This window comes from Brienomyrus brachyistius, chromosome 23 (genome assembly GCF_023856365.1).
Source record: "Brienomyrus brachyistius isolate T26 chromosome 23, BBRACH_0.4, whole genome shotgun sequence".
Classification (NCBI taxonomy): domain Eukaryota; kingdom Metazoa; phylum Chordata; class Actinopteri; order Osteoglossiformes; family Mormyridae; genus Brienomyrus; species Brienomyrus brachyistius.
In genome coordinates, this window is record NC_064555.1 from 12,217,522 (window position 1) to 12,241,417 (window position 23,896).

The 23,896-nt window shown below is 38.6% G+C and overlaps 19 non-coding genes across 19 annotated transcripts; all 19 read left to right on the forward strand.

Moving 5' to 3' along the window:
- The first annotated feature begins 753 nt into the window (after positions 1-753).
- Positions 754-970, forward strand: LOC125719651 (small nucleolar RNA U3). The gene has a single exon (XR_007385148.1). It is a non-coding gene; the product is annotated as a small nucleolar RNA U3 (small nucleolar RNA).
- Positions 971-2,002: 1,032 nt separating this feature from the next.
- Positions 2,003-2,219, forward strand: LOC125719721 (small nucleolar RNA U3). The gene has a single exon (XR_007385216.1). It is a non-coding gene; the product is annotated as a small nucleolar RNA U3 (small nucleolar RNA).
- A 1,030-nt stretch (positions 2,220-3,249) lies between these two features.
- LOC125719695 (small nucleolar RNA U3) lies at positions 3,250-3,466 on the forward strand. Its single transcript, XR_007385189.1, has one exon. It is a non-coding gene; the product is annotated as a small nucleolar RNA U3 (small nucleolar RNA).
- A 1,030-nt stretch (positions 3,467-4,496) lies between these two features.
- Positions 4,497-4,713, forward strand: LOC125719693 (small nucleolar RNA U3). The gene has a single exon (XR_007385187.1). It is a non-coding gene; the product is annotated as a small nucleolar RNA U3 (small nucleolar RNA).
- A 1,034-nt stretch (positions 4,714-5,747) lies between these two features.
- On the forward strand, positions 5,748-5,964 carry LOC125719711 (small nucleolar RNA U3). Its single transcript, XR_007385205.1, has one exon. It is a non-coding gene; the product is annotated as a small nucleolar RNA U3 (small nucleolar RNA).
- A 1,032-nt stretch (positions 5,965-6,996) lies between these two features.
- On the forward strand, positions 6,997-7,213 carry LOC125719643 (small nucleolar RNA U3). The gene has a single exon (XR_007385140.1). It is a non-coding gene; the product is annotated as a small nucleolar RNA U3 (small nucleolar RNA).
- A 1,032-nt stretch (positions 7,214-8,245) lies between these two features.
- LOC125719709 (small nucleolar RNA U3) lies at positions 8,246-8,462 on the forward strand. The gene has a single exon (XR_007385203.1). It is a non-coding gene; the product is annotated as a small nucleolar RNA U3 (small nucleolar RNA).
- Positions 8,463-9,495: 1,033 nt separating this feature from the next.
- On the forward strand, positions 9,496-9,712 carry LOC125719708 (small nucleolar RNA U3). The gene has a single exon (XR_007385202.1). It is a non-coding gene; the product is annotated as a small nucleolar RNA U3 (small nucleolar RNA).
- Positions 9,713-10,745: 1,033 nt separating this feature from the next.
- On the forward strand, positions 10,746-10,962 carry LOC125719658 (small nucleolar RNA U3). Its single transcript, XR_007385154.1, has one exon. It is a non-coding gene; the product is annotated as a small nucleolar RNA U3 (small nucleolar RNA).
- A 1,033-nt stretch (positions 10,963-11,995) lies between these two features.
- On the forward strand, positions 11,996-12,202 carry LOC125719669 (small nucleolar RNA U3). Its single transcript, XR_007385165.1, has one exon. It is a non-coding gene; the product is annotated as a small nucleolar RNA U3 (small nucleolar RNA).
- Positions 12,203-13,232: 1,030 nt separating this feature from the next.
- LOC125719661 (small nucleolar RNA U3) lies at positions 13,233-13,449 on the forward strand. The gene has a single exon (XR_007385157.1). It is a non-coding gene; the product is annotated as a small nucleolar RNA U3 (small nucleolar RNA).
- Positions 13,450-14,482: 1,033 nt separating this feature from the next.
- On the forward strand, positions 14,483-14,699 carry LOC125719703 (small nucleolar RNA U3). Its single transcript, XR_007385197.1, has one exon. It is a non-coding gene; the product is annotated as a small nucleolar RNA U3 (small nucleolar RNA).
- Positions 14,700-15,732: 1,033 nt separating this feature from the next.
- Positions 15,733-15,949, forward strand: LOC125719694 (small nucleolar RNA U3). The gene has a single exon (XR_007385188.1). It is a non-coding gene; the product is annotated as a small nucleolar RNA U3 (small nucleolar RNA).
- A 1,032-nt stretch (positions 15,950-16,981) lies between these two features.
- Positions 16,982-17,198, forward strand: LOC125719662 (small nucleolar RNA U3). Its single transcript, XR_007385158.1, has one exon. It is a non-coding gene; the product is annotated as a small nucleolar RNA U3 (small nucleolar RNA).
- Positions 17,199-18,231: 1,033 nt separating this feature from the next.
- LOC125719712 (small nucleolar RNA U3) lies at positions 18,232-18,448 on the forward strand. The gene has a single exon (XR_007385207.1). It is a non-coding gene; the product is annotated as a small nucleolar RNA U3 (small nucleolar RNA).
- Positions 18,449-19,477: 1,029 nt separating this feature from the next.
- On the forward strand, positions 19,478-19,694 carry LOC125719705 (small nucleolar RNA U3). The gene has a single exon (XR_007385199.1). It is a non-coding gene; the product is annotated as a small nucleolar RNA U3 (small nucleolar RNA).
- A 1,029-nt stretch (positions 19,695-20,723) lies between these two features.
- LOC125719700 (small nucleolar RNA U3) lies at positions 20,724-20,940 on the forward strand. Its single transcript, XR_007385194.1, has one exon. It is a non-coding gene; the product is annotated as a small nucleolar RNA U3 (small nucleolar RNA).
- A 1,033-nt stretch (positions 20,941-21,973) lies between these two features.
- On the forward strand, positions 21,974-22,190 carry LOC125719692 (small nucleolar RNA U3). Its single transcript, XR_007385186.1, has one exon. It is a non-coding gene; the product is annotated as a small nucleolar RNA U3 (small nucleolar RNA).
- Positions 22,191-23,222: 1,032 nt separating this feature from the next.
- Positions 23,223-23,439, forward strand: LOC125719649 (small nucleolar RNA U3). Its single transcript, XR_007385146.1, has one exon. It is a non-coding gene; the product is annotated as a small nucleolar RNA U3 (small nucleolar RNA).
- The last annotated feature ends 457 nt before the right edge of the window (positions 23,440-23,896 follow it).

Below are 23,896 nucleotides of genomic sequence, written 5' to 3' on the forward strand. Positions count from 1 at the left end.
CATTATCGATACTTGCTGCAACTCAGACTGGTTACTGCTTCTTTTAGCGGTGGCAGTCAATGAGATTAAAAAGACTGAACCATTTCTAATGATTTGACATGTCTTGATTTATCCGTACTTGTGTCATTTTCATTGCTATTACATATGTCCACGTGTCTGCATCACTCATTTTCCACTTTTGTCGTGTCTCATCTAGTTACGTAGCATCAGTGCATGAGCGCGTGTGTGGTTCTACAAATGGACAATTCTACAGAGTGAGTAGGTCAGATTATATAGTTTTTCCCCACTTTTTCTACCTGCCTTTGTGTGCTCTGACATCTGTAGCCATTATTTTTTTCAACAATAAAATAGCACTTTAACCAAGCTTTCAGAAACTTGCTGTGAACAAGTGTGTTACCTGATAAGAAATTGTGTTATTCTTTTGAAGGTTAGCTCTGGATCACAATTGATTTTATTTCATACTTTTTTCATGGAATATTTTCATTTAAATGATAATCTTGTCGTAGAAAGTCTTATTGAATGTGGCATTTGATATGCGTTTGTGAAGTAACTAAACATGTAAACCACTTTACATAAAATCGGTTTAACAGTTTTTTTTAAGTATATCTCAACTTTCAAGAGTGGCTCAGAGGGGCCATCCTGCAGTACATACAAAGGAACGTGAAGCCAGCTCATGTTCTTGAAGACCAGAGACACCGTGGATGAAACTCCTTCAATCTTCACAGGAGTCTGCGAGATTTACGTGGCTATTTTAAGACTATACTTTCCGGGATCATTTCTGTAGTTTCTGACTGGAGAAACGTGTTATGAAAGTGTTTGGTCATGCTAGCCACGATGAAGAGGTATGGTATTCTCTTCTGAACATGAAACAGTTGAAGAACATGGAGACTTCTCCATAGTTCTGCATCTTTGATGATTGTTCCAGAATCTCTATGGAGAAGCTGGTAGAAGAGAATGCGGTCTGAGTGGTGCATACTTTCCCCCAAAGATATTGTGTGATTCCGATGTGGTTTTTTTGGACAATCTGAATAAACAGCTTCAGAGCTTGGATTTCGTTGATTGTTATGAAGCAGCTCTTGACTCTTCTCTACACTAAAGTGTCTTTAGGTGTTTGGTAGGGGTGGATGTTATTTTTGGAGAGCATAGTGTTTGTTCAATCTTGTTTTTTTCTCTCATCTGTTTTATTGCTGATGAAGGCTGCTAGATAATCAGCAATTCCGACACCTGCGGCTGGGAATCTCCATTAATACATTAGCGATACTTGCTGCAACTCAGACTGGTTACTGCTTCTTTTAGCGGTGGCAGTCAATGAGATTAAAAAGACTGAACCATTTCTAATGATTTGACATGTCTTGATTTATCCGTACTTGTGTCATTTTCATTGCTATTACATATGTCCACGTGTCTGCATCACTCATTTTCCACTTTTGTCGTGTCTCATGTAGTTACGCAGCATCAGTGCATGAGCGCGTGTGTGGTTCTACAAATGGACAATTCTACAGAGTGAGCAGGTCAGATTATATAGTTTTTCCCCACTTTTTCTACCTGCCTTTGTGTGCTCTGACATCTGTAGCCATTATTTTTTTCAACAATAAAATAGCACTTTAACCAAGCTTTCAGAAACTTGCTGTGAACAAGTGTGTTACCTGATAAGAAATTGTGTTATTCTTTTGAAGGTTAGCTCTGGATCACAATTGATTTTATTTCATACTTTTTTCATGGAATATTTTCATTTAAATGATAATCTTGTCGTAGAAAGTCTTATTGAATGTGGCATTTGATATGTGTTTGTGAAGTAAATAAACATGTAAGCCACTTTACATAAAATCGGTTTAACAGTTTTTTTTAAGTATATCTCAACTTTCAAGAGTGGCTCAGAGGGGCCATCCTGCAGTACATACAAAGGAACGTGAAGCCAGCTCATGTTCTTGAAGACCAGAGACACCGTGGATGAAACTCCTTCAATCTTCACAGGAGTCTGCGAGATTTAGGTGGCTATTTTAAGACTATACTTTCAGGGATCATTTCTGTAGTTTCTGACTGGAGAAACGTGTTATGAAAGTGTTTGGTCATGCTGGCCACGATGAAGAGGTATGGTATTCTCTGCTGAACATGAAACAGTTGAAGAACATGGAGACTTCTCCATAGTTCTGCATCTTTGATGATTGTTCCAGAATCTCTATGGAGAAGCTGGTGGAAGAGAATGCGGTCTGAGTGGTGAATATTTTCCCCCAAAGATATTGTGTGATTCCGATATGGTTTTTTTGGACAATCTGAATAAACAGCTTCAGAGCTTGGATTTCGTTGATTGTTATGAAGCAGCTCTTGACTCTTCTCTACACTAAAGTGTCTTTAGGTGTTTGGTGGGTGTGGATGTTATTTTTAGAGAGCATAGTGTTTGTTCAATCTTGTTTTGTTTCTCTCATCTGTTTCATTGCTGATGAAGGCTGCTAGATAATCAGCAATTCCGACACCTGCGGCTGGGAATCTCCATTAATACATTAGCGATACTTGCTGCAACTCAGACTGGTAACTGCTTCTTTTAGCGGTGGCAGTCAATGAGATTAAAAAGCCTGAACCATTTCTGATTTGACATGTCCTGATTTATCCGTACTTGTGTCATTTTCATTGCTATTACATATGTCCACATGTCTGCATCACTCATTTTCCACTTTTGTCGTGTCTCATCTAGTTACGCAGCATCAGTGCATGAGCGCGTGTGTGGTTCTACAAATGGACAATTCTACAGAGTCAGCAGGTCAGATTATCTAGTTTTTCCCCCCTTTTTCTACCTGCCTTTGTGTGCTCTGACATCTGTAGCCATTATTTTTTTCAACAATAAAATAGCACTTTAACCAAGCTTTCAGAAACTTGCTGTGAACAAGTGTGTTACCTGATAAGAAATTGTGTTATTCTTTTGAAGGTTAGCTCTGGATCACAATTGATTTTATTTCATACTTTTTTCATGGAATATTTTCATTTAAATGATAATCTTGTCGTAGAAAGTCTTATTGAATGTGGCATTTGATATGTGTTTGTGAAGTAAATAAACATGTAAGCCACTTTACATAAAATCGGTTTAACAGTTTTTTTTAAGTATATCTCAACTTTCAAGAGTGGCTCAGAGGGGCCATCCTGCAGTACATACAAAGTAACGTGAAGCCAGCTCATGTTCTTGAAGACCAGAGACACCGTGGATGAAACTCCTTCAATCTTCACAGGAGTCTGCGAGATTTAGGTGGCTATTTTAAGACTATACTTCCAGGGATCATTTCTGTAGTTTCTGACTGGAGAAACGTGTTATGAAAGTGTTTGGTCATGCTGGCCACGATGACGAGGTATGGTATTCTCTTCTGAACATGAAACAGTTGAAGAACATGGAGACTTCTCCATAGTTCTGCATCTTTGATGATTGTTCCAGAATCTCTATGGAGAAGCTGGTGGAAGAGAATGCGGTCTGAGTGGTGAATATTTTCCCCCAAAGATATTGTGTGATTCCGATATGGTTTTTTTGGACAATCTGAATAAACAGCTTCAGAGCTTGGATTTCGTTGATTGTTATGAAGCAGCTCTTGACTCTTCTCTACACTAAAGTGTCTTTAGGTGTTTGGTGGGTGTGGATGTTATTTTTAGAGAGCATAGTGTTTGTTCAATCTTGTTTTGTTTCTCTCATCTGTTTCATTGCTGATGAAGGCTGCTAGATAATCAGCAATTCCGACACCTGCGGCTGGGAATCTCCATTAATACATTAGCGATACTTGCTGCAACTCAGACTGGTAACTGCTTCTTTTAGCGGTGGCAGTCAATGAGATTAAAAAGCCTGAACCATTTCTGATTTGACATGTTCTGATTTATCCGTACTTGTGTCATTTTCATTGCTATTACATATGTCCACGTGTCTGCATCACTCATTTTCCACTTTTGTCGTGTCTCATCTAGTTACGCAGCATCAGTGCATGAGCGCGTGTGTGGTTCTACAAATGGACAATTCTACAGAGTGAGCAGGTCAGATTATCTAGTTTTTCCCCCCTTTTTCTACCTGCCTTTGTGTGCTCTGACATCTGTAGCCATTATTTTTTTCAACAATAAAATAGCACTTTAACCAAGCTTTCAGAAACTTGCTGTGAACAAGTGTGTTACCTGATAAGAAATTGTGTTATTCTTTTGAAGGTTAGCTCTGGATCACAATTGATTTTATTTCATACTTTTTTCATGGAATATTTTCATTTAAATGATAATCTTGTCGTAGAAAGTCTTATTGAATGTGGCATTTGATATGTGTTTGTGAAGTAAATAAACATGTAAGCCACTTTACATAAAATCGGTTTAACAGTTTTTTTTAAGTATATCTCAACTTTCAAGAGTGGCTCAGAGGGGCCATCCTGCAGTACATACAAAGTAACGTGAAGCCAGCTCATGTTCTTGAAGACCAGAGGCACCGTGGATGAAACTCCTTCAATCTTCACAGGAGTCTGCGAGATTTAGGTGGCTATTTTAAGACTATACTTTCAGGGATCATTTCTGTAGTTTCTGACTGGAGAAACATGTTATGAAAGTGTTTGGTCATGCTAGCCACGATGAAGAGGTATGGTATTCTCTTCTGAACATGAAACAGTTGAAGAACATGGAGACTTCTCCATAGTTCTGCATCTTTGCTGATTGTTCCAGAATCTCTATGGAGAAGCTGGTGGAAGAGAATGCGGTCTGAGTGGTGAATACTTTCCCCCAAAGATATTGTGTGATTCCGATGTGGTTTTTTTGGACAATCTGAATAAACAGCTTCAGAGCTTGGATTTCGTTGATTGTTATGAAGCAGCTCTTGACTTCTCTCTACACTAAAGTGTCTTTAGGTGTTTGGTAGGTGTGGATGTTATTTTTGGAGAGCATAGTGTTTGTTCAATCTTGTTTTTTTCTCTCATCTGTTTTATTGCTGATGAAGGCTGCTAGATAATCAGCAATTCCGACACCTGCGGCTGGGAATCTCCATTAATACATTAGCGATACTTGCTGCAACTCAGACTGGTAACTGCTTCTTTTAGCGTGTTGGCAGTCAATGAGATTAAAAAGACTGAACCATTTCTAATGATTTGACATGTCCTGATTTATCCGTACTTGTGTCATTTTCATTGCTATTACATATGTCCACGTGTCTGCATCACTCATTTTCCACTTTTGTCGTGTCTCATCTAGTTACGCAGCATCAGTGCATGAGCGCGTGTGTGGTTCTACAAATGGACAATTCTACAGAGTGAGCAGGTCAGATTATATAGTTTTTCCCCACTTTTTCTACCTGCCTTTGTGTGCTCTGACATCTGTAGCCATTATTTTTTTCAACAATAAAATAGCACTTTAACCAAGCTTTCAGAAACTTGCTGTGAACAAGTGTGTTACCTGATAAGAAATTGTGTTATTCTTTTGAAGGTTAGCTCTGGATCACAATTGATTTTATTTCATACTTTTTTCATGGAATATTTTCATTTAAATGATAATCTTGTCGTAGAAAGTCTTATTGAATGTGGCATTTGATATGTGTTTGTGAAGTAAATAAACATGTAAGCCACTTTACATAAAATCGGTTTAACAGTTTTTTTTAAGTATATCTCAACTTTCAAGAGTGGCTCAGAGGGGCCATCCTGCAGTACATACAAAGTAACGTGAAGCCAGCTCATGTTCTTGAAGACCAGAGACACCGTGGATGAAACTCCTTCAATCTTCACAGGAGTCTGCGAGATTTAGGTGGCTATTTTAAGACTATACTTTCAGGGATCATTTCTGTAGTTTCTGACTGGAGAAACATGTTATGAAAGTGTTTGGTCATGCTGGCCACGATGAAGAGGTATGGTATTCTCTTCTGAACATGAAACAGTTGAAGAACATGGAGACTTCTCCATAGTTCTGCATCTTTGCTGATTGTTCCAGAATCTCTATGGAGAAGCTGGTGGAAGAGAATGCGGTCTGAGTGGTGAATACTTTCCCCCAAAGATATTGTGTGATTCCGATGTGGTTTTTTTAGACAATCTGAATAAACAGCTTCAGAGCTTGGATTTCGTTGATTGTTAAGAAGCAGCTCTTGACTTCTCTCTACACTAAAGTGTCTTTAGGTGTTTGGTAGGTGTGGATGTTATTTTTGGAGAGCATAGTGTTTGTTCAATGTTGTTTTTTTCTCTCATCTGTTTTATTGCTGATGAAGGCTGCTAGATAATCAGCAATTCCGACACCTGCGGCTGGGAATCTCCATTAATACATTAGCGATACTTGCTGCAACTCAGACTGGTAACTGCTTCTTTTAGCGGTGGCAGTCAATGAGATTAAAAAGACTGAACCATTTCTAATGATTTGACATGTCCTGATTTATCCGTACTTGTGTCATTTTCATTGCTATTACATATGTCCACGTGTCTGCATCACTCATTTTCCACTTTTGTCGTGTCTCATCTAGTTACGCAGCATCAGTGCATGAGCGCGTGTGTGGTTCTACAAATGGACAATTCTACAGAGTGAGCAGGTCAGATTATATAGTTTTTCCCCACTTTTTCTACCTGCCTTTGTGTGCTCTGACATCTGTAGCCATTATTTTTTTCAACAATAAAATAGCACTTTAACCAAGCTTTCAGAAACTTGCTGTGAACAAGTGTGTTACCTGATAAGAAATTGTGTTATTCTTTTGAAGGTTAGCTCTGGATCACAATTGATTTTATTTCATACTTTTTTCATGGAATATTTTCATTTAAATGATAATCTTGTCGTAGAAAGTCTTATTGAATGTGGCATTTGATATGCGTTTGTGAAGTAACTAAACATGTAAGCCACTTTACATAAAATCGGTTTAACAGTTTTTTTTAAGTATATCTCAACTTTCAAGAGTGGCTCAGAGGGGCCATCCTGCAGTACATACAAAGGAACGTGAAGCCAGCTCATGTTCTTGAAGACCAGAGACACCGTGGATGAAACTCCTTCAATCTTCACAGGAGTCTGCGAGATTTAGGTGGCTATTTTAAGACTATACTTTCAGGGATCATTTCTGTAGTTTCTGACTGGAGAAACGTGTTATGAAAGTGTTTGGTCATGCTGGCCACGATGACGCGGTATGGTATTCTTTTCTGAACATGAAACAGTTGAAGAACATGGAGACTTCTCCATAGTTCTGCATCTTTGCTGATTGTTCCAGAATCTCTATGGAGAAGCTGGTGGAAGAGAATGCGGTCTGAGTGGTGAATACTTTCCCCCAAAGATATTGTATGATTCCGATGTGGTTTTTTTGGACAATCTGAATAAACAGCTTCAGAGCTTGGATTTCGTTGATTGTTATGAAGCAGCTCTTGACTCTTCTCTACACTAAAGTGTCTTTAGGTGTTTGGTAGGGGTGGATGTTATTTTTGGAGAGCATAGTGTTTGTTCAATCTTGTTTTTTTCTCTCATCTGTTTTATTGCTGATGAAGGCTGCTAGATAATCAGCAATTCCGACACCTGCGGCTGGGAATCTCCATTAATACATTAGCGATACTTGCTGCAACTCAGACTGGTTACTGCTTCTTTTAGCGGTGGCAGTCAATGAGATTAAAAAGACTGAACCATTTCTAATGATTTGACATGTCTTGATTTATCCGTACTTGTGTCATTTTCATTGCTATTACATATGTCCACGTGTCTGCATCACTCATTTTCCACTTTTGTCGTGTCTCATCTAGTTACGCAGCATCAGTGCATGAGCGCGTGTGTGGTTCTACAAATGGACAATTCTACAGAGTGAGCAGGTCAGATTATATAGTTTTTCCCCACTTTTTCTACCTGCCTTTGTGTGCTCTGACATCTGTAGCCATTATTTTTTTCAACAATAAAATAGCACTTTAACCAAGCTTTCAGAAACTTGCTGTGAACAAGTGTGTTACCTGATAAGAAATTGTGTTATTCTTTTGAAGGTTAGCTCTGGATCACAATTGATTTTATTTCATACTTTTTTCATGGAATATTTTCATCTAAATGATAATCTTGTCGTAGAAAGTCTTATTGAATGTGGCATTTGATATGCGTTTGTGAAGTAAATAAACATGTAAGCCACTTTACATAAAATCGGTTTAACAGTTTTTTTTAAGTATATCTCAACTTTCAAGAGTGGCTCAGAGGGGCCATCCTGCAGTACATACAAAGTAACGTGAAGCTAGCTCATTTTCTTGAAGACCAGAGACACCGTGGATGAAACTCCTTCAATCTTCACAGGAGTCTGCGAGATTTAGGTGGCTATTTTAAGACTATACTTTCAGGGATCATTTCTGTAGTTTCTGACTGGAGAAACGTGTTATGAAACTGTTTGGTCATGCTGGCCACGATGACGAGGTATGGTATTCTCTTCTGAACATGAAACAGTTGAAAAACATGGAGACTTCTCCATAGTTCTGCATCTTTGATGATTGTTCCAGAATCTCTATGGAGAAGCTGGTGGAAGAGAATGCGGTCTGAGTGGTGAATACTTTCCCCCAAAGATATTGTGTGATTCCGATGTGGTTTTTTTGGACAATCTGAATAAACAGCTTCAGAGCTTGGATTTCGTTGATTGTTATGAAGCAGCTCTTGACTCTTCTCTACACTAAAGTGTCTTTAGGTGTTTGGTAGGGGTGGATGTTATTTTTGGAGAGCATAGTGTTTGTTCAATCTTGTTTTTTTCTCTCATCTGTTTTATTGCTGATGAAGGCTGCTAGATAATCAGCAATTCCGACACCTGCGGCTGGGAATCTCCATTAATACATTAGCGATACTTGCTGCAACTCAGACTGGTTACTGCTTCTTTTAGCGGTGGCAGTCAATGAGATTAAAAAGACTGAACCATTTCTAATGATTTGACATGTCTTGATTTATCCGTACTTGTGTCATTTTCATTGCTATTACATATGTCCACGTGTCTGCATCACTCATTTTCCACTTTTGTCGTGTCTCATCTAGTTACGCAGCATCAGTGCATGAGCGCGTGTGTGGTTCTACAAATGGACAATTCTACAGAGTGAGCAGGTCAGATTATATAGTTTTTCCCCACTTTTTCTACCTGCCTTTGTGTGCTCTGACATCTGTAGCCATTATTTTTTTCAACAATAAAATAGCACTTTAACCAAGCTTTCAGAAACTTGCTGTGAACAAGTGTGTTACCTGATAAGAAATTGTGTTATTCTTTTGAAGGTTAGCTCTGGATCACAATTGATTTTATTTCATACTTTTTTCATGGAATATTTTCATTTAAATGATAATCTTGTCGTAGAAAGTCTTATTGAATGTGGCATTTGATATGCGTTTGTGAAGTAAATAAACATGTAAGCCACTTTACATAAAATCGGTTTAACAGTTTTTTTTTAAGTATATCTCAACTTTCAAGAGTGGCTCAGAGGGGCCATCCTGCAGTACATACAAAGTAACGTGAAGCCAGCTCATTTTCTTGAAGACCAGAGACACCGTGGATGAAACTCCTTCAATCTTCACAGGAGTCTGCGAGATTTAGGTGGCTATTTTAAGACTATACTTTCAGGGATCATTTCTGTAGTTTCTGACTGGAGAAACGTGTTATGAAAGTGTTTGGTCATGCTGGCCACGATGACGAGGTATGGTATTCTCTTCTGAACATGAAACAGTTGAAAAACATGGAGACTTCTCCATAGTTCTGCATCTTTGATGATTGTTCCAGAATCTCTATGGAGAAGCTGGTAGAAGAGAATGCGGTCTGAGTGGTGAATACTTTCCCCCAAAGATATTGTGTGATTCCGATGTGGTTTTTTTGGACAATCTGAATAAACAGCTTCAGAGCTTGGATTTTGTTGATTGTTATGAAGCAGCTCTTGACTCTTCTCTACACTAAAGTGTCTTTAGGTGTTTGGTGGGTGTGGATGTTATTTTTAGAGAGCATAGTGTTTGTTCAATCTTGTTTTGTTTCTCTCATCTGTTTCATTGCTGATGAAGGCTGCTAGATAATCAGCAATTCCGACACCTGCGGCTGGGAATCTCCATTAATACATTAGCGATACTTGCTGCAACTCAGACTGGTTACTGCTTCTTTTAGCGGTGGCAGTCAATGAGATTAAAAAGACTGAACCATTTCTAATGATTTGACATGTCTTGATTTATCCGTACTTGTGTCATTTTCATTGCTATTACATATATCCACGTATCTGCATCACTCATTTTCCACTTTTGTCGTGTCTCATCTAGTTACGCAGCATCAGTGCATGAGCGCGTGTGTGGTTCTACAAATGGACAATTCTACAGAGTGAGCAGGTCAGATTATATAGTTTTTCCCCACTTTTTCTACCTGCCTTTGTGTGCTCTGACATCTGTAGCCATTATTTTTTTCAACAATAAAATAGCACTTTAACCAAGCTTTCAGAAACTTGCTGGGAACAAGTGTGTTACCTGATAAGAAATTGTGTTATTCTTTTGAAGGTTAGCTCTGGATCACAATTGATTTTATTTCATACTTTTTTCATGGAATATTTTCATTTAAATGATAATCTTGTCGTAGAAAGTCTTATTGAATGTGGCATTTGATATGCGTTTGTGAAGTAACTAAACATGTAAGCCACTTTACATAAAATCGGTTTAACAGTTTTTTTTAAGTATATCTCAACTTTCAAGAGTGGCTCAGAGGGGCCATCCTGCAGTACATACAAAGGAACGTGACGCCAGCTCATGTTCTTGAAGACCAGAGACACCGTGGATGAAACTCCTTCAATCTTCACAGGAGTCTGCGAGATTTACGTGGCTATTTTAAGACTATACTTTCAGGGATCATTTCTGTAGTTTCTGACTGGAGAAACGTGTTATGAAAGTGTTTGGTCATGCTGGCCACGATGAAGAGGTATGGTATTCTCTGCTGAACATGAAACAGTTGAAGAACATGGAGACTTCTCCATAGTTCTGCATCTTTGATGATTGTTCCAGAATCTCTATGGAGAAGCTGGTGGAAGAGAATGCGGTTTGACTGGTGAATATTTTCCCCCAAAGATATTGTGTGATTCTGATATGGTTTTTTTGGACAATCTGAATAAACAGCTTCAGAGCTTGGATTTCGTTGATTGTTATGAAGCAGCTCTTGACTCTTCTCTACACTAAAGTGTCTTTAGGTGTTTGGTAGGTGTGGATGTTATTTTTAGAGAGCATAGTGTTTGTTCAATCTTGTTTTGTTTCTCTCATCTGTTTCATTGCTGATGAAGGCTGCTAGATAATCAGCAATTCCGACACCTGCGGCTGGGAATCTCCATTAATACATTAGCGATACTTGCTGCAACTCAGACTGGTAACTGCTTCTTTTAGCGGTGGCAGTCAATGAGATTAAAAAGCCTGAACCATTTCTAATGATTTGACATGTCCTGATTTATCCGTACTTGTGTCATTTTCATTGCTATTACATATGTCCACGTGTCTGCATCACTCATTTTCCACTTTTGTCGTGTCTCATCTAGTTACGCAGCATCACTGCATGAGCGCGTGTGTGGTTCTACAAATGGACAATTCTACAGAGTGAGCAGGTCAGATTATATAGTTTTTCCCCACTTTTTCTACCTGCCTTTGTGTGCTCTGACATCTGTAGCCATTATTTTTTTCAACAATAAAATAGCACTTTAACCAAGCTTTCAGAAATTTGCTGTGAACAAGTGTGTTACCTGATAAGAAATTGTGTTATTCTTTTGAAGGTTAGCTCTGGATCACAATTGATTTTATTTCATACTTTTTTCATGGAATATTTTCATTTAAATGATAATCTTGTCGTAGAAAGTCTTATTGAATGTGGCATTTGATATGCGTTTGTGAAGTAACTAAACATGTAAGCCACTTTACATAAAATCGGTTTAACAGTTTTTTTTAAGTATATCTCAACTTTCAAGAGTGGCTCAGAGGGGCCATCCTGCAGTACATACAAAGGAACGTGAAGCCAGCTCATGTTCTTGAAGACCAGAGACACCGTGGATGAAACTCCTTCAATCTTCACAGGAGTCTGCGAGATTTACGTGGCTATTTTAAGACTATACTTTCAGGGATCATTTCTGTAGTTTCTGACTGGAGAAACGTGTTATGAAAGTGTTTGGTCATGCTGGCCACGATGAAGAGGTATGGTATTCTCTGCTGAACATGAAACAGTTGAAGAACATGGAGACTTCTCCATAGTTCTGCATCTTTGATGATTCTCTATGGAGAAGCTGGTGGAAGAGAATGTGGTTTGACTGGTGAATATTTTCCCCCAAAGATATTGTGTGATTCCGATATGGTTTTTTTGGACAATCTGAATAAACAGCTTCAGAGCTTGGATTTCGTTGATTGTTATGAAGCAGCTCTTGACTCTTCTCTACACTAAAGTGTCTTTAGGTGTTTGGTAGGTGTGGATGTTATTTTTAGAGAGCATAGTGTTTGTTCAATCTTGTTTTGTTTCTCTCATCTGTTTCATTGCTGATGAAGGCTGCTAGATAATCAGCAATTCCGACACCTGCGGCTGGGAATCTCCATTAATACATTAGCGATACTTGCTGCAACTCAGACTGGTAACTGCTTCTTTTAGCGGTGGCAGTCAATGAGATTAAAAAGCCTGAACCATTTCTGATTTGACATGTCCTGATTTATCCGTACTTGTGTCATTTTCATTGCTATTACATATGTCCACGTGTCTGCATCACTCATTTTCCACTTTTGTCGTGTCTCATCTAGTTACGCAGCATCAGTGCATGAGCGCGTGTGTGGTTCTACAAATGGACAATTCTACAGAGTGAGCAGGTCAGATTATCTAGTTTTTCCCCCCTTTTTCTACCTGCCTTTGTGTGCTCTGACATCTGTAGCCATTATTTTTTTCAACAATAAAATAGCACTTTAACCAAGCTTTCAGAAACTTGCTGTGAACAAGTGTGTTACCTGATAAGAAATTGTGTTATTCTTTTGAAGGTTAGCTCTGGATCACAATTGATTTTATTTCATACTTTTTTCATGGAATATTTTCATTTAAATGATAATCTTGTCGTAGAAAGTCTTATTGAATGTGGCATTTGATATGTGTTTGTGAAGTAAATAAACATGTAAGCCACTTTACATAAAATCGGTTTAACAGTTTTTTTTAAGTATATCTCAACTTTCAAGAGTGGCTCAGAGGGGCCATCCTGCAGTACATACAAAGGAACGTGAAGCCAGCTCATGTTCTTGAAGACCAGAGACACCGTGGATGAAACTCCTTCAATCTTCACAGGAGTCTGTGAGATTTACGTGGCTATTTTAAGACTATACTTTCAGGGATCATTTCTGTAGTTTCTGACTGGAGAAACGTGTTATGAAAGTGTTTGGTCATGCTGGTCACGATGAAGAGGTATGGTATTCTCTGCTGAACATGAAACAGTTGAAGAACATGGAGACTTCTCCATAGTTCTGCATCTTTGATGATTGTTCCAGAATCTCTATGGAGAAGCTGGTGGAAGAGAATGCGGTCTGACTGGTGAATATTTTCCCCCAAAGATATTGTGTGATTCCGATATGGTTTTTTTGGACAATCTGAATAAACAGCTTCAGAGCTTGGATTTCGTTGATTGTTATGAAGCAGCTCTTGACTCTTCTCTACACTAAAGTGTCTTTAGGTGTTTGGTAGGTGTGGATGTTATTTTTAGAGAGCATAGTGTTTGTTCAATCTTGTTTTGTTTCTCTCATCTGTTTCATTGCTGATGAAGGCTGCTAGATAATCAGCAATTCCGACACCTGCGGCTGGGAATCTCCATTAATACATTAGCGATACTTGCTGCAACTCAGACTGGTAACTGCTTCTTTTAGCGGTGGCAGTCAATGAGATTAAAAAGACTGAACCATTTCTAATGATTTGACATGTCCTGATTTATCCGTACTTGTGTCATTTTCATTGCTATTACATATGTCCACGTGTCTGCATCACTCATTTTCCACTTTTGTCGTGTCTCATCTAGTTACGCAGCATCAGTGCATGAGCGCGTGTGTGGTTCTACAAATGGACAATTCTACAGAGTGAGCAGGTCAGATTATATAGTTTTTCCCCACTTTTTCTACCTGCCTTTGTGTGCTCTGACATCTGTAGCCATTATTTTTTTCAACAATAAAATAGCACTTTAACCAAGCTTTCAGAAACTTGCTGTGAACAAGTGTGTTACCTGATAAGAAATTGTGTTATTCTTTTGAAGGTTAGCTCTGGATCACAATTGATTTTATTTCATACTTTTTTCATGGAATATTTTCATTTAAATGATAATCTTGTCGTAGAAAGTCTTATTGAATGTGGCATTTGATATGCGTTTGTGAAGTAACTAAACATGTAAGCCACTTTACGTAAAATCGGTTTAACAGTTTTTTTTAAGTATATCTCAACTTTCAAGAGTGGCTCAGAGGGGCCATCCTGCAGTACATACAAAGTAACGTGAAGCCAGCTCATGTTCTTGAAGACCAGAGACACCGTGGATGAAACTCCTTCAATCTTCACAGGAGTCTGCGAGATTTAGGTGGCTATTTTAAGACTATACTTTCAGGGATCTTTTCTGTAGTTTCTGACTGGAGAAATGTGTTATGAAAGTGTTTGGTCATGCTGGCCACGATGAAGAGGTATGGTATTCTCTTCTGAACATGAAACAGTTGAAGAACATGGAGACTTCTCCATAGTTCTGCATCTTTGATGATTGTTCCAGAATCTCTATGGAGAAGCTGGTGGAAGAGAATGCGGTCTGAGTGGTGAATGCTTTCCCCCAAAGATGTTGTGTGATTCCGATGTGGTTTTTTTGGACAATCTGAATAAACAGCTTCAGAGCTTGGATTTCGTTGATTGTTATGAAGCAGCTCTTGACTCTTCTCTACACTAAAGTGTCTTTAGGTGTTTGGTAGGTGTGGATGTTATTTTTAGAGAGCATAGTGTTTGTTCAATCTTGTTTTGTTTCTCTCATCTGTTTCATTGCTGATGAAGGCTGCTAGATAATCAGCAATTCCGACACCTGCGGCTGGGAATCTCCATTAATACATTAGCGATACTTGCTGCAACTCAGACTGGTAACTGCTTCTTTTAGCGGTGGCAGTCAATGAGATTAAAAAGACTGAACCATTTCTAATGATTTGACATGTCCTGATTTATCCGTACTTGTGTCATTTTCATTGCTATTACATATGTCCACGTGTCTGCATCACTCATTTTCCACTTTTGTCGTGTCTCATCTAGTTACGCAGCATAAGTGCATGAGCGCGTGTGTGGTTCTACAAATGGACAATTCTACAGAGTGAGCAGGTCAGATTATCTAGTTTTTCCCCCCTTTTTCTACCTGCCTTTGTGTGCTCTGACATCTGTAGCCATTATTTTTTTCAACAATAAAATAGCACTTTAACCAAGCTTTCAGAAACTTGCTGTGAACAAGTGTGTTACCTGATAAGAAATTGTGTTATTCTTTTGAAGGTTAGCTCTGGATCACAATTGATTTTATTTCATACTTTTTTCATGGAATATTTTCATTTAAATGATAATCTTGTCGTAGAAAGTCTTATTGAATGTGGCATTTGATATGCGTTTGTGAAGTAACTAAACATGTAAGCCACTTTACATAAAATCGGTTTAACAGTTTTTTTTAAGTATATCTCAACTTTCAAGAGTGGCTCAGAGGGGCCATCCTGCAGTACATACAAAGGAACGTGAAGCCAGCTCATGTTCTTGAAGACCAGAGACACCGTGGATGGAACTCCTTCAATCTTCACAGGAGTCTGTGAGATTTACGTGGCTATTTTAAGACTATACTTTCAGGGATCATTTCTGTAGTTTCTGACTGGAGAAATGTGTTATGAAAGTGTTTGGTCATGCTAGCCATGATGAAGAGGTATGGTATTCTCTTCTGAACATGAAACAGTTGAAAAACATGGAGACTTCTCCATAGTTCTGCATCTTTGATGATTGTTCCAGAATCTCTATGGAGAAGCTGGTGGAAGAGAATGCGGTCTGAGTGGTGAATGCTTTCCCCCAAAGATGTTGTGTGATTCCGATGTGGTTTTTTTGGACAATCTGAATAAACAGCTTCAGAGCTTGGATTTCGTTGATTGTTATGAAGCAGCTCTTGACTCTTCTCTACACTAAAGTGTCTTTAGGTGTTTGGTAGGGGTGGATGTTATTTTTGGAGAGCATAGTGTTTGTTCAATCTTGTTTTTTTCTCTCATCTGTTTCATTGCTGATGAAGGCTGCTAGATAATCAGCAATTCCGACACCTGCGGCTGGGAATCTCCATTAATACATTAGCGATACTTGCTGCAACTCAGACTGGTAACTGCTTCTTTTAGCGGTGGCAGTCAATGAGATTAAAAAGACTGAACCATTTCTAATGATTAGACATGTCCTGATTTATCCGTACTTGTGTCATTTTCATTGCTATTACATATGTCCACGTGTCTGCATCACTCATTTTCCACTTTTGTCGTGTCTCCTCTAGTTACGCAGCATCAGTGAATGAGCGCGTGTGTGGTTCTACAAATGGACAATTCTACAGAGTGAGCAGGTCAGATTATATAGTTTTTCCCCACTTTTTCTACCTGCCTTTGTGTGCTCTGACATCTGTAGCCATTATTTTTTTCAACAATAAAATAGCACTTTAACCAAGCTTTCAGAAACTTGCTGTGAACAAGTGTGTTACCTGATAAGAAATTGTGTTATTCTTTTGAAGGTTAGCTCTGGATCACAATTGATTTTATTTCATACTTTTTTCATGGAATATTTTCATTTAAATGATAATCTTGTCGTAGAAAGTCTTATTGAATGTGGCATTTGATATGTGTTTGTGAAGTAAATAAACATGTAAGCCACTTTACATAAAATCGGTTTAACAGTTTTTTTTAAGTATATCTCAACTTTCAAGAGTGGCTCAGAGGGGCCATCCTGCAGTACATACAAAGTAACGTGAAGCCAGCTCATGTTCTTGAAGACCAGAGACACCGTGGATGAAACTCCTTCAATCTTCACAGGAGTCTGCGAGATTTAGGTGGCTATTTTAAGACTATACTTTCAGGGATCATTTCTGTAGTTTCTGACTGGAGAAACGTGTTATGAAAGTGTTTGGTCATGCTGGTCACGATGAAGAGGTATGGTATTCTCTGCTGAACATGAAACAGTTGAAGAACATGGAGACTTCTCCATAGTTCTGCATCTTTGATGATTGTTCCAGAATCTCTATGGAGAAGCTGGTGGAAGAGAATGCGGTCTGACTGGTGAATATTTTCCCCCAAAAATATTGTGTGATTCCGATATGGTTTTTTTGGACAATCTGAATAAACAGCTTCAGAGCTTGGATTTCGTTGATTGTTATGAAGCAGCTCTTGACTCTTTTCTACACTAAAGTGTCTTTAGGTGTTTGTTAGGTGTGGATGTTATTTTTAGAGAGCATAGTGTTTGTTCAATCTTGTTTTGTTTCTCTCATCTGTTTCATTGCTGATGAAGGCTGCTAGATAATCAGCAATTCCGACACCTGCGGCTGGGAATCTCCATTAATACATTAGCGATACTTGCTGCAACTCAGACAGGTAACTGCTTTTTTTAGCGGTGGCAGTCAATGAGATTAAAAAGCCTGAACCATTTCTAATGATTTGACATGTCCTGATTTATCCGTACTTGTGTCATTTTCATTGCTATTACATATGTCCACGTGTCTGCATCACTCATTTTCCACTTTTGTCGTGTCTCATCTAGTTACGCAGCATCAGTGCATGAGCGCGTGTGTGGTTCTACAAATGGACAATTCTACAGAGTGAGCAGGTCAGATTATATAGTTTTTCCCCACTTTTTCTACCTGCCTTTCTGTGCTCTGACATCTGTAGCCATTATTTTTTTCAACAATAAAATAGCACTTTAACCAAGCTTTCAGAAACTTGCTGTGAACAAGTGTGTTACCTGATAAGAAATTGTGTTATTCTTTTGAAGGTTAGCTCTGGATCACAATTGATTTTATTTCATACTTTTTTCATGGAATATTTTCATTTAAATGATAATCTTGTCGTAGAAAGTCTTATTGAATGTGGCATTTGATATGCGTTTGTGAAGTAACTAAACATGTAAGCCACTTTACATAAAATCGGTTTAACAGTTTTTTTTAAGTATATCTCAACTTTCAAGAGTGGCTCAGAGGGGCCATCCTGCAGTACATACAAAGGAACGTGAAGCCAGCTCATTTTCTTGAAGACCAGAGACACCGTGGATGAAACTCCTTCAATCTTCACAGGAGTCTGCGAGATTTAGGTGGCTATTTTAAGACTATACTTTCAGGGATCGTTTCTGTAGTTTCTGACTGGAGAAAAGTGTTATGAAAGTGTTTGGTCATGCTGGCCACGATGACGAGGTATGGTATTCTCTTCTGAACATGAAACAGTTGAAGAACATGGAGACTTCTCCATAGTTCTGCATCTTTGATGATTGTTCCAGAATCTCTATGGAGAAGCTGGTGGAAGAGAATGCGGTCTGAGTGGTGAATACTTTCCCCCAAAGATATTGTGTGATTCCGATGTGGTTTTTTTGGACAATCTGAATAAACAGCTTCAGAGCTTGGATTTCGTTGATTGTTATGAAGCAGCTCTTGACTCTTCTCTACACTAAAGTGTCTTTAGGTGTTTGGTAGGTGTGGATGTTATTTTTAGAGAGCATAGTGTTTGTTCAATCTTGTTTTGTTTCATCTGTTTTATTGCTGATGAAGGCTGCTAGATAATCAGCAATTCCGACACCTGCGGCTGGGAATCTCCATTAATACATTAGCGATACTTGCTGCAACTCAGACTGGTTACTGCTTCTTTTAGCGGTGGCAGTCAATGAGATTAAAAAGACTGAACCATTTCTAATGATTTGACTTGTCTTGATTTATCCGTACTTGTGTCATTTTCATTGCTATTACATATGTCCACGTGTCTGCATCACTCATTTTCCACTTTTGTCGTGTCTCATCTAGTTACGCAGCATCAGTGCATGAGCGCGTGTGTGGTTCTACAAATGGACAATTCTACAGAGTGAGCAGGTCAGATTATATAGTTTTTCCCCACTTTTTCTACCTGCCTTTGTGTGCTCTGACATCTGTAGCCATTATTTTTTTCAACAATAAAATAGCACTTTAACCAAGCTTTCAGAAACTTGCTGTGAACAAGTGTGTTACCTGATAAGAAATTGTGTTATTCTTTTGAAGGTTAGCTCTGGATCACAATTGATTTTATTTCATACTTTTTTCATGGAATATTTTCATTTAAATGATAATCTTGTCGTAGAAAGTCTTATTGAATGTGGCATTTGATATGCGTTTGTGAAGTAACTAAACATGTAAGCCACTTTACATAAAATCGGTTTAACAGTTTTTTTTAAGTATATCTCAACTTTCAAGAGTGGCTCAGAGGGGCCATCCTGCAGTACATACAAAGGAACGTGAAGCCAGCTCATGTTCTTGAAGACCAGAGACACCGTGGATGAAACTCCTTCAATCTTCACAGGAGTCTGCGAGATTTACGTGGCTATTTTAAGACTATACTTTCAGGGATCATTTCTGTAGTTTCTGACTGGAGAAACGTGTTATGAAAGTGTTTGGTCATGCTGGCCACGATGACGAGGTATGGTATTCTCTTCTGAACATGAAACAGTTGAAGAACATGGAGACTTCTCCATGGTTCTGCATCTTTGATGATTGTTCCAGATTCTCTATGGAGAAGCTGGTGGAAGAGAACGTGGTCTGAGTGGTGAATACTTTCCCCCAAAGATATTTTGTGATTCCGATGTGGTTTTTTTGGACAATCTGAATAAACAGCTTCAGAGCTTGGATTTCGTTGATTGTTATGAAGCAGCTCTTGACTCTTCTCTACACTAAAGTGTCTTTAGGTGTTTGGTAGGGGTGGATGTTATTTTTGGAGAGCATAGTGTTTGTTCAATCTTGTTTTTTTCTCTCTGTTTTATTGCTGATGAAGGCTGCTAGATAATCAGCAATTCCGACACCTGCGGCTGGGAATCTCCATTAATACATTAGCGATACTTGCTGCAACTCAGACTGGTTACTGCTTCTTTTAGCGGTGGCAGTCAATGAGATTAAAAAGACTGAACCATTTCTAATGATTTGACATGTCTTGATTTATCCGTACTTGTGTCATTTTCATTGCTATTACATATGTCCACGTGTCTGCATCACTCATTTTCCACTTTTGTCGTGTCTCATCTAGTTACGCAGCATCAGTGCATGAGCGCGTGTGTGGTTCTACAAATGGACAATTCTACAGAGTGAGCAGGTCAGATTATATAGTTTTTCCCCACTTTTTCTACCTGCCTTTGTGTGCTCTGACATCTGTAGCCATTATTTTTTTCAACAATAAAATAGCACTTTAACCAAGCTTTCAGAAACTTGCTGGGAACAAGTGTGTTACCTGATAAGAAATTGTGTTATTCTTTTGAAGGTTAGCTCTGGATCACAATTGATTTTATTTCATACTTTTTTCATGGAATATTTTCATTTAAATGATAATCTTGTCGTAGAAAGTCTTATTGAATGTGGCATTTGATATGTGTTTGTGAAGTAAATAAACATGTAAGCCACTTTACATAAAATCGGTTTAACAGTTTTTTTTAAGTATATCTCAACTTTCAAGAGTGGCTCAGAGGGGCCATCCTGCAGTACATACAAAGTAACGTGAAGCCAGCTCATGTTCTTGAAGACCAGAGACACCGTGGATGAAACTCCTTCAATCTTCACAGGAGTCTGCGAGATTTAGGTGGCTATTTTAAGACTATACTTTCAGGGATCATTTCTGTAGTTTCTGACTGGAGAAATGTGTTATGAAAGTGTTTGGTCATGCTGGCCACGATGAAGAGGTATGGTATTCTCTTCTGAACATGAAACAGTCGAAGAACATGGAGACTTCTCCATAGTTCTGCATCTTTGATGATTGTTCCAGAATCTCTATGGAGAAGCTGGTGGAAGAGAATGCGGTCTGAGTGGTGAATACTTTCCCCCAAAGATATTGTGTGATTCCGATGTGGTTTTTTTGGACAATCTGAATAAACAGCTTCAGAGCTTGGATTTCGTTGATTGTTATGAAGCAGCTCTTGACTCTTCTCTACACTAAAGTGTCTTTAGGTGTTTGGTAGGTGTGGATGTTATTTTTAGAGAGCATAGTGTTTGTTCAATCTTGTTTTGTTTCTCTCATCTGTTTCATTGCTGATGAAGGCTGCTAGATAATCAGCAATTCCGACACCTGCGGCTGGGAATCTCCATTAATACATTAGCGATACTTGCTGCAACTCAGACTGGTTACTGCTTCTTTTAGCGGTGGCAGTCAATGAGATTAAAAAGACTGAACCATTTCTAATGATTTGACATGTCTTGATTTATCCGTACTTGTGTCATTTTCATTGCTATTACATATGTCCACGTGTCTGCATCACTCATTTTCCACTTTTGTCGTGTCTCATCTAGTTACGCAGCATCAGTGCATGAGCGCGTGTGTGGTTCTACAAATGGACAATTCTATAGAGTGAGCAGGTCAGATTATATAGTTTTTCCCCACTTTTTCTACCTGCCTTTGTGTGCTCTGACATCTGTAGCCATTATTTTTTTCAACAATAAAATAGCACTTTAACCAAGCTTTCAGAAACTTGCTGTGAACAAGTGTGTTACCTGATAAGAAATTGTGTTATTCTTTTGAAGGTTAGCTCTGGATCACAATTGATTTTATTTCATACTTTTTTCATGGAATATTTTCATTTAAATGATAATCTTGTCGTAGAAAGTCTTATTGAATGTGGCATTTGATATGCGTTTGTGAAGTAACTAAACATGTAAGCCACTTTACATAAAATCGGTTTAACAGTTTTTTTTAAGTATATCTCAACTTTCAAGAGTGGCTCAGAGGGGCCATCCTGCAGTACATACAAAGGACCGTGAAGCCAGCTCATGTTCTTGAAGACCAGAGACACCGTGGATGAAACTCCTTCAATCTTCACAGGAGTCTGCGAGATTTACGTGGCTATTTTAAGACTATACTTTCAGGGATCATTTCTGTAGTTTCTGACTGGAGAAACGTGTTATGAAAGTGTTTGGTCATGCTGGCCACGATGACGAGGTATGGTATTCTCTTCTGAACATGAAACAGTTGAAGAACATGGAGACTTCTCCATAGTTCTGCATCTTTGATGATTGTTCCAGAATCTCTATGGAGAAGCTGGTGGAAGAGAATGCGGTCTGAGTGGTGAATACTTTCCCCCAAAGATATTGTGTGATTCCGATGTGGTTTTTTTGGACAATCTGAATAAACAGCTTCAGAGCTTGGATTTCGTTGATTGTTATGAAGCAGCTCTTGACTCTTCTCTACACTAAAGTGTCTTTAGGTGTTTGGTAGGGGTGGATGTTATTTTTGGATAGCATAGTGTTTGTTCAATCTTGTTTTTTTCTCTCATCTGTTTCATTGCTGATGACGGCTGCTAGATAATCAGCAATTCCGACACCTGCGGCTGGGAATCTCCATTAATACATTAGCGATACTTGCTGCAACTCAGACTGGTAACTGCTTTTTTTAGCGGTGGCAGTCAATGAGATTAAAAAGCCTGAACCATTTCTAATGATTTGACATGTCCTGATTTATCCGTACTTGTGTCATTTTCATTGCTATTACATATGTCCACGTGTCTGCATCACTCATTTTCCACTTTTGTCGTGTCTCATCTAGTTACGCAGCATCAGTGCATGAGCGCGTGTGTGGTTCTACAAATGGACAATTCTACAGAGTGAGCAGGTCAGATTATATAGTTTTTCCCCACTTTTTCTACCTGCCTTTGTGTGCTCTGACATCTGTAGCCATTATTTTTTTCAACAATAAAATAGCACTTTAACCAAGCTTTCAGAAACTTGCTGTGAACAAGTGTGTTACCTGATAAGAAATTGTGTTATTCTTTTGAAGGTTAGCTCTGGATCACAATTGATTTTATTTCATACTTTTTTCATGGAATATTTTCATTTAAATGATAATCTTGTCGTAGAAAGTCTTATTGAATGTGGCATTTGATATGTGTTTGTGAAGTAAATAAACATGTAAGCCACTTTACATAAAATCGGTTTAACAGTTTTTTTTAAGTATATCTCAACTTTCAAGAGTGGCTCAGAGGGGCCATCCTGCAGTACATACAAAGGAAGGTGAAGCCAGCTCATGTTCTTGAAGACCAGAGACACCGTGGATGGAACTCCTTCAATCTTCACAGGAGTCTGCGAGATTTACGTGGCTATTTTAAGACTATACTTTCAGGGATCATTTCTGTAGTTTCTGACTGGAGAAACGTGTTATGAAAGTGTTTGGTCATGCTGGCCACGATGAAGAGGTATGGTATTCTCTGCTGAACATGAAACAGTTGAAGAACATGGAGACTTCTCCATAGTTCTGCATCTTTGATGATTGTTCCAGAATCTCTATGGAGAAGCTGGTGGAAGAGAATGCGGTCTGACTGGTGAATATTTTCCCCCAAAGATATTGTGTGATTCCGATATGGTTTTTTTGGACAATCTGAATAAACAGCTTCAGAGCTTGGATTTCGTTGATTGTTATGAAGCAGCTCTTGACTCTTCTCTACACTAAAGTGTCTTTAGGTGTTTGGTAGGTGTGGATGTTATTTTTAGAGAGCATAGTGTTTGTTCAATCTTGTTTTGTTTCTCTCATCTGTTTCATTGCTGATGAAGGCTGCTAGATAATCAGCAATTCCGACACCTGCGGCTGGGAATCTCCATTAATACATTAGCGATACTTGCTGCAACTCAGACTGGTAACTGCTTCTTTTAGCGGTGGCAGTCAATGAGATTGAAAAGCCTGAACCATTTCTAATGATTTGACATGTCCTGATTTATCCGTACTTGTGTCATTTTCATTGCTATTACATATGTCCACGTGTCTGCATCACTCATTTTCCACT